Here is a 9,892-nt window from a genome sequence, read left to right as displayed (position 1 = left end):
TAATTATGCCCTTTCCTCATATCCGTTTCCTTTCAAATTTCAAAGGCATAGTCTCTAACATCTCATCAAGGTCACTACATTCTTTGATTTTCGAAATCACTCATGTGTAAACGTCCAGGCGCCATTTTGTCCGTTTCTGGTCCATTTTAACCCTAATAAGGCCGGGGGGGGGGCCATTATGGCCCCCCCTCCACAATTTTTCTGATTGTTCGAGAACGCATATGGATGGCGCCTCGCCGCTCGCTGACTTTTTTCTTTAGAGTCTTGCGCATCTTTAAAAAAAAAAAAAAAAAATCAGACCTATAGTTACAAGGTCACGTGACCTTTCGTCTTTGCATGTCAGCCCGAAAATCGCTCATTTTTGTGATTTGTGTACAAAACATATGGAAATGTCATTTTTTCCTAAAAATAGATCAAACATTTGTTATTGGGTCTTGTTTAAAGTTTAGGTGGTTGTTTTGGGAGTCAAAATAGTTGAATTGTAGGAAGAAATGAAAAAAAAAACAAAAAACAATAACGTAAATAGGTTAAAAAAACAATGAAATACATAAGAAATTATCAAAACAAGAGATAACATAAGGAATAAGATGGCTCTTCCAATTTTTTTTGTCGTATTATTGTTTCAAATGGTCTAATGAATATATGTAGTGAAAAAGAATGCTTAAATATGAATAATATAGGATTTATGGGTAAAAATGTGATTTTATGACGTTATTTGCATAAATTACCATAAATATGCAAATGAGGGTTTTTTTCAAAAAATTGAAATTATCATATTGTTCTAAACACTTCACTTGACATGTGTGCAAATTTTCGCGGAGATCGGCATAAATTACCATAAATATGCAAATGAGGGTTTTTTTCAAAAATTGAAATTATCATATTGTTCTAAACACTTCACTTGACATGTGTGCAAATTTTCGCGGAGATCTTAGGGGGGGGGCCATAATGCCCCCCCCCCCCCCCCCCCCGGCCGTAGTAAGACTTCAAATAGCCCGGCCTTATTAGGGTTAAGGCCTTTCTATCTTCCTTCCTATCTCCACTATCCTAGATCCTACAAACTTTTAACAAATTACTCTAGATAGTCTGAGAGATGTTCTTTAATATGCGATGTATAACCTGCCCTTCAAAATACCATCTTCATACTCAAAATTCAAATCTGAAACCGACTCCGTCAAAAATCTCTCAAATTCTTGAAAAATTGACCCCTAAATAATCTAAAACTGCCATAACTTTCTCATATAAATTCCGTTTTGTATTTAAATCTTACAGTATCTTTATCTTATAATTGAACATAGCCAATGCTCCAATGGCTTTGCAAAACATAAATAGCGCCCTCTAAAGTTCTGGGAATTGGTTTTCTTTCTGTGGCTGTATCTCCATTATGGCTTGGCAGACCCGTACCCTTTTTTGGATTTAGATACTTGAAGATATGCCCTTTCCAGCCATATACAAAATTATATACCCTAACACTGACGGACTATCAGAAAAATGCCCTCCAAATTCGCCATTTCTAAAATGGCGATCTTTATACGTACATCAATGAAACTTGGCAGACATATGTATCCATATACGTTTGCCAAGTTTGGTATCATTCAAATATGTCAGCGCAAAGTTATCGCAAAAAATGATGAATTTACTATGCATTACGTAATAGCGCGTTTAATGCTTGCAATACATTGCGCGCAGATAACAGTGTGTCAAACTGACTGCAATGAAGTGCCCTTTCAAATGATACCAAGTATAGTATATGTTCACACAGAAAATTGTGAGTAAATCGCATTTGAACAAAGGTCACTATACAAATTCCGCCGACTTTCCGCCCGAATCTAACACGTATCGGCTAAGACATCATTTTTTCAGACTGCTTTTCGCCCCTTAAACGACCTTTTTTTCCCTTGAAAATTTGCAGTGACATGCCGAGTTCCAATACGCAGGGCACCTCGTGGCCGGATTTTTTAATTTGGTCAAGGGGGCCATTTAAGACGCCATTTTGTACTATAAATCTATTTTACATCACGTGTTTCGATAGGATTATCAAAGAAAAAAAGAGAGTAGTTTACAATAACAACCATGAAATTCTCTTTCTAATGATATCAAATACGGCCCATAAAGAGACATAAAGAGAGAGAGAAAAAACAACTTAACTCCGGTCATAATACAGATCCTGTACGTTTTCCGCCCATGCATTACACGCATTGTCTATGGGGCATATCTGGTTCACGCTATTAGCCCCCAGAACGATCTTGATTGCAATGACGAACATACACCAAATCCCATTGGTTTTTGCACGCAGTGCTTGCGAGCCCTTTCTAGGTTCTTTTCCCTATCCCAATTTATTTCACACTTCGTAGGCATAGTCACTACCATCCCATCAAGGTCACTGTTGAGGCCTTTCTTTCGCCCTACCTATCTCCAATATCACAGAAGCTACAGACTTCGTACAAATTGCTCTGGATAGTCCGAGAGAAGCTCTTTCGTTTGACACGTAGAAACATGGCGTCATTGCACGCACATCGTTGTGACACGATTGCATTTCTAGTTCCATCCCTTTTATCATCCTTTAGAAAAATGATTACAAAGGGAAAATGTATATTTCTGTTCAGAGCCAGAAGGGTGTTAACTCTATATTATGGTATATGAGTTAACATCCTTCTGGCTCCAAACAGATAAGTAGTTTATGAATATTGCTAGATATTCAAAAATATCTAGAATTGAGCATGGACCTCTTAAAAAGATCCAAGGATTCAAGTTGCTACGATAATAAAACAGTTATCTCATCTTATTCCTCATTACAAAATGAAGATCCAGCATGAGAGAACTTTTCAAATTCTTTACAATAATCCAAAAGCCTGCTACGGTGGACCAATTAGGTATATACAATTCCCTGATTAAAAAAAAGTAAAGAAAAAAATATCACAGTTATAAACACTTGAAAAAGCACAAAAGGTTGCCTGGAAATAGAGCTCCATGAAATGTACACCAAAAATTATATATAACAACGAAGCACAACTAGGACACGAGAATGAAGTCAATAATTCCATATTTTCCCATCACTCACAATACGCTAAATTGGAGTATTCCCTTTTACTCAAGCTGTATCTTTTGTGATTTAAATCCACGGTAATGACATTATTTGTGTGCTCCGCAATAATGGGCTAATGCTTCGGTGCATTCCAATTCGAATTATTCTTTTTCGTGAATAATTCTTTGTTCGACTTAATGCAATTATAAATGTGGTTGTAATGGTCACTCCCATGACAAATTGCAGGAAAACCACATCATTTATATTTTATGTAAATTATGCAAAACCTCACTCTGTAAAAGCCAACATTGTTAATAGATTGATATGATGCCGAAATACATGGACATGAAATCAATATGTTGTCATATGTGATTGAAACATCTTGTAGTATATATGAAAGAACATGAATTCATGTAAAATATTTGTATATTAAACATGGCTCCGGTGACTTATGGATCTTGTGTACTTTCAATTGAGCACAAATCAATTAGCAAAATTTACCCCAACATTTATTTCCCAATTCACTTCTATGCATGAAACTACATGTAATTTATTATTTTTGCCTATTTCAAACCAAAAGACAAGAAAAAAGTGTCTGCTGTGAGGAAAGTGCAGGTGGAAGAAAAAAAGTGATGTAAATCTTGCCATCTCTTTTGGGGTTAAAATTTTAATCCAATATTTTTTTCTTGACTGTACCATACAGAAGAGATATATTTTCACAGCTAAAAAATAATCTAATCATACCATTACACGGAATGAATGTGATTTACTACATACCTTGTATTCTACGATTGTTTAAAATATTCTTTGTAACAATTTTTTTTTTATAGATTCTTGTATAGCACTTATATCTGTGACGTAAAGCACAGTAGGTTTAATGATACTTCTAAGAATACTATCAATTAATATAGGCCACCATTAGGCTCATAAAATGATTGCAGCAAAAAAATAATCTTCAAAGTCATCTGATGAAAACCAGAAGGGGGTTATCTCATACAATGTAACATCCTCCTGTCTCTCCCTTTAACATACGGTCCCTACATATTCCTATATGGACTTGTGGAAATGGTTGGTATTTTAACTATTTATAACTTGAAGTTACATTTTAGTGGTATTGGCACCAAAAAAAGGAACATATCAAATTTTGTGATACAGTCTACGGGTTATACATAAATTACTTTCAGCTTGAGCCTCACTTGATATTGCTCTACTGCTGGGCCCTGTTTCTTAAAACTTGTTATCAATAACAAGTTACGATACTTGTTATAAGCTACTGAAATCGTTGCCATTGATTGGCTGTGAGCACCTTTGTCATACATCTGTGGCAGTTGTGAACGATAACAAGTTTTGTGAATCTGGGCCCTCAAACAAGTCTTAACGGCACCCTGCAAAGAGCCAATGAACTAATCAATATACATATACAATGTAAGAATGAATGGATTTCAAACGGTCAGACATTGTGGCCTAGAACAAAGCAAGACTACAACAATGACATTCAAAATGACTTTAGTAAAAACAACATCCAAACATCTATTGTTTTTGGCAGTCTATAGTCCCAGATAGGAACCAGGTAATTATTTTCCCAAAGACTCATTCCAAGAAAATCCCCCCCCCCCAAAAAAAAAAAAAAAAAAAATTGATTCCTGAAGAAAATGAACTTATCAATCAAACAAACAAACAACCCCACCACCAAAAACCTTGATTGTGTTTTTTTTGTTGATGTGTTTTTGTATTTGTCTTTTGTTTGTTTCACAGGTCAACATGAAGCATGCATTCATGGTGAGTAGACCTCCACAACTACCGTATGTTATTCCCCAGATTTCAAACCTGTTAAGCTACAGTCCCATATACGTCCCGGACCGTCCCGGACCATCCCGGACCCCATCCGGGGTGATCCGGGATTCGGTCCGTGTTGACACCGTGTTGGCACCGGGGTGGTCCTGGATGGTCCTGGATGGTCCTGGATGGTCCTGGATGGTCCTGGGCGATCCGGGAGTCGACCCCGGATGTTTTTGACGGTCAAAAACTGCCGGGGTGGTCCGGGACGGTCCGGGACAATAGTTTGATCCGGGGTGATCCGTGTAGCCACCGTGCTGGGTCCGGGGTCATCCGTAGTGGCGCCGGGGCGGTCCGTGTTGATCCGTGGCAGTCCGGGAGTGAGTTATTGACCGCCCAGGACCATCCAGGACCATCCAGGACCATCCAGGACCACCCCGGTGCCAACACGGTGTCAACACGGACCGAATCCCGGATCACCCCGGATGGGGTCCGGGATGGTCCGGGACGGTCCGGGACGTATATGGGACTGTAGCTTAAAAGCATCACACTTTTTTGAACAAAACATCCCGGACCATCCCGGATCACCCCAGACCATGGTCCGGGATGGTCCGGAGTGGTCCGTGCTAGTCCGTGCTGGTCCGGCTTTATATGGGACTGGGGCTTAAGGCCTTTCCATCAACCACAATTTTATTACTTGCATTTTAAATGATTATTTTAAACCTCGATCAATATGATTTTATTAGGAGATATAAGATCTTACACGTATTGCATTATGTTTGAAATGAGGGCATAAGGCGTGCAATGGAATTGTGAGTGGAAATATCTCAATATATGTCTATTCTTGTCAGAATTTGAGGAATTTCTAGTACAACAAGAAGCAGAACAAGATATATTTTATTTATAATGTTTTTTAAATACAAAGCAAATAATACAAAAATATAATATATAAATTAATTAATTAAATGAAAAAAAAATAATAAATAAATAATTGAATAAGCAATGAAGCTAAACACTTGCAATTCATATATCTTTAAATCTAATTTAAGTCTGCTGTATCATAAAAATATGACTTGGAAAGCCAAAAATATGTCCATTTGTTGATCAATGGGGCAAATAAAATGACAAGATCCCATTACAGCACAAACAGAACCAATTCTTGTTTAGCAACATTAGCCAACAGATGGCGCTCTTTCCACCAATGTTCAAATACCATTGATTTCTTCTCTGCTGTCTTCCAACTGCTCCTACACAGGTCAGAGGTGAGGTCATCACAAGCATTCTTTCCAGATATTTGAGAAGTTTTATGAACACAGAATGCCATATTGTATGACATTATAATGAAGACAAATGATCAGATATTTAGTTTTTCTTGATGCTGCCATATAACAAATTGGGATTCTAGGTTAATGGACTATTGGTTAAGAACCAAAATTATATTTTCAAAGTCTGTGTAAAACCATGGTTAAAGTATATAGGAGTAAATGTCCTTCTCGCCCTTAACAAGAAACAGAAGTTGATCTACAGTATAGACCTAAACATTTAGTATTATAGAATAGAAAACTATATATTGTGTTAGAACCTGAAAGACATTGAACTCAAAATACTAATTATTTTACTATTAAAGTAATACCATTCATTATTGCCCTTAAACGGGATGGCAGAATGTTAAGCATTTTCAGTGAATAAAGTGTATAAAAATGTGTATAATTTTATGGGGTAACACCCTTCTGACTCTCAGTAGATGTTTGATGGTGCTTGCAATACAACAAGAACTTGCAGCCTACTGGAAGAGTGAGAGATAATATACAAAATACACAAAAAAAAGTCCATTTTAAATTGTATATACTACATGCACATCTAAATTTATCAACAAGTATGTGCAGGGTTGTCTGAATACTTGTACTGATGCTTCATAAAAATGTATGAATATGTCATTTCAATACAAATTGCAATAACACTGATGATGATGAAAACAATGAAGATGATACTTCTTCTACTATTACTACTGCTACACTACTGCTACCACTACCACTACCACTACTACTACTACTACTGCCACCACCACCACTACTACTACTACTACTACTACTACTACTACTTCTACTTCCAATACTACTACTAACACCATCAGACTAAATCTTTCACAGATGAAGTTTGACAACAGGCTGTTTGAACAATGGACTAATGTAGATTGTGCTCTTGACTCTGAAGAAATGTTTCAGAAGTTTTAACAAAACTAACAAGTTTATCATGAAATCAAAATTTTGATTTATTTGATATAATAGACCTCATAAGGTAAGTGACAAAGTATCTTTGTTTTCCAAAAGTTCCCGAAAACCCTCAGTCTGTAAAAAAAAAAAATCATCTCTGTATCACATCGTAAATTTGCTAACATCATGCAGCATCAATTGTGCCTCGAACAGTGATACTAGCATGGCTATTTTGTCCTAAATTTGAATATGTATGCAGTTGCTACACGATCACTTCCAATTTACACTAATTTGAAGGATTTAGACATGACTTAGTCATAAACTGACATCCCACACACATAAAACTCATTCTATTGGAACAAAACCAATGTATTTTTGGTGTACGAACGATGGATTTTAGGACCGATTTGTTAAAGATGATATCAGTCAGCAATTTTCAAATTGACTGCTCAAGCAATGACTGTTACAACTGATACCATCATTAAGTATACAAAGAATATGCACTGGCCTGTTAAATTGGTGATAAGCTTCTTATATATTTCTAATTCCTACATTTCTTATTCAGCATGAATAACGTATGAAATTTAAGCTTTTCATGGCTACAGGTGAATTTCTGATGAAATCGAATGACCCCTAACATATTTCTGGAACGTTTAAAAGCTTATACACTGTAAGCATTACAAGAGACAAATTTGTATACGTTTGTAATAAATACATAGCTTAGTAGAAATTCAATGTATGTAACTTGAAGCATATACTTATGCTGTGAGGTTTTCCCTTTTGAAATAAGAGTGGTTTACAGTACAGCTTGGCAGGAACAATGTAGGACTACTAATAAATATTTGTGATACTCGATCATACTATTTAAAACGTATCTTAATGTCTTCCTACAAAAAAATTATGTTTAACAAACCATGATACATCAGAGGACTTACACTTCACATGTAAAGTATGTCTGTTATTAAACAGTCATTTTCCTGGTATCATGTGAAAAAACAGTGCAACAACATTTCACTGAATTCCAGGTGCCAAAATCATAGCTTTAATATATATTGCTGCATTAATTAAAAGTCTCCCAAACAGCTGAAAATATGTCTACAGAATATTCAAACCAAAGAATACTTTAAGATATACAATGAATCTTACCAATGAATCCCCTTGATACCATTGTATAACTGTGAACTTAATGAAGACTGGTACATGTATAAATCCCAACTGACAACTTAGAACCACAAAATGACCAAAATTAATAATAATTCAATTTTTCAACAGCCAAATATTTTTTGTAACAAAACAACATTTCCTATTCAAGAGAATTATTTCACTCTGTCCTGCACTGATGAGCCGTAAGAATGTTCACAAAACCCATAAAGCATTTACAACCAGCATATTAACAAATAACACAAAGAGAGGTGGGTAGTACAAAAAATACCACACTATTTTTCATACCTACACAAAGAAGTATTTTTTTCCAAACTCTCTTTGGCGGTAGCAAATCTGACATGCATGCTTGCTGCATAACTGACTTGTTTTTGTTGTAAAGATGAGAGCACAATATCAAACAGTATCCCGGCCTGATGATTAATTTTTAATTAATATAAACCTCGAAGGGTGAATATGTAACTCTTCTCAATATTTGACTTACATTATTTTGTTGTCTTGTTCTCTTATTTATCTTGCTGATTATAATATTTTTGGACTACCGGTACATGATGTTGTGGATCTTACTGTCCATTTCAACGTTCAGATTTCGTAATGTGTTGCCCTATGTATTCAACTACATTTGTTTATAAATTGAATACGTCTTTACGTTGATATTATTAAGCAGGATATACATATGTTGTTGCATTTTGTTTCAACTCTTTCCATTTTGTTGAAATGTTATTTCATTTATTCATTTATAATTTTTGTTGGTATCCATTCCTCCGAGTTCTGATCTACCAAAAACAATTCCTTATGCAGAGACAAAGGTCAATGACCACAGATCTAATGTTACCCCACAGTGTACATTCCTGTGGTAATCAATATATACTCATTCAGTTGTTCTCTGTTTGTTAGGGGGTATTGCATTCTTAAATGCTAAATGAATAAGAACAATGATTAAAATGGAAGTAAGGCTTTGTACCGTATTCAGTACCTTATCTTTCTCATCACATACTCTGTAGATGGTTAATCTATTCATTTGGCTTTAAAATCATGTATTGGATTTTATTTACACTGTACATCTAAAAAACAGATTTTTGCTGATTATGATATATATAAAATGAAAATAATCTAAGATCTTTTATTACTTTTGCTGATGTTTTTATCATTTTGAATTTGAGGTAATCAATTTTAAATGGCCATTTTTGTAATGTAATCAAATTTAATGCACAAATCTTTGTTGAGTGCCTTGTTACAAATTATTTCATTCACCTGTTACAAATAATTGTGCATTAAATTTGATTACATTTACACAAATGGTCTATTACATACATTATAGAACTCTGCAAGAAGTATCTAGAATTAATTTCTTTAGATTCATTTAGTTGGATGCTTGCCAATATATGTAGACTACAGGTACAATGTGTACTGTATATTAGCAGTTTAGCACTTCAATGTTTCAAAATAAATACACTTCATTTATCCTCATGTTTAGTGTACATGAAGCTCATATAGATTTATGGTGTCTTAAGGAAAAAGAAATGTCTGAAATCAAACAAAACTCATCACATCTTCCTACATGTCTGGCATAAGCAATGGTGCCCTTTGGCCTCTCTACCTTTCAATTCTCTCTGGGCACAATCAGCAAACATTTGCATGCATTATCCTTTGTGCGAATGTACCCATTGTATTCTTTGCACGGCAGACATTACAAGCACACTTTTGTGCCTCTCAG

Source organism: Strongylocentrotus purpuratus, unplaced genomic scaffold (genome assembly GCF_000002235.5).
Source record: "Strongylocentrotus purpuratus isolate Spur 01 unplaced genomic scaffold, Spur_5.0 spur5_scaffold_6, whole genome shotgun sequence".
Taxonomy (NCBI): domain Eukaryota; kingdom Metazoa; phylum Echinodermata; class Echinoidea; order Camarodonta; family Strongylocentrotidae; genus Strongylocentrotus; species Strongylocentrotus purpuratus.
Note: the sequence above shows the minus strand (reverse complement) of the source record.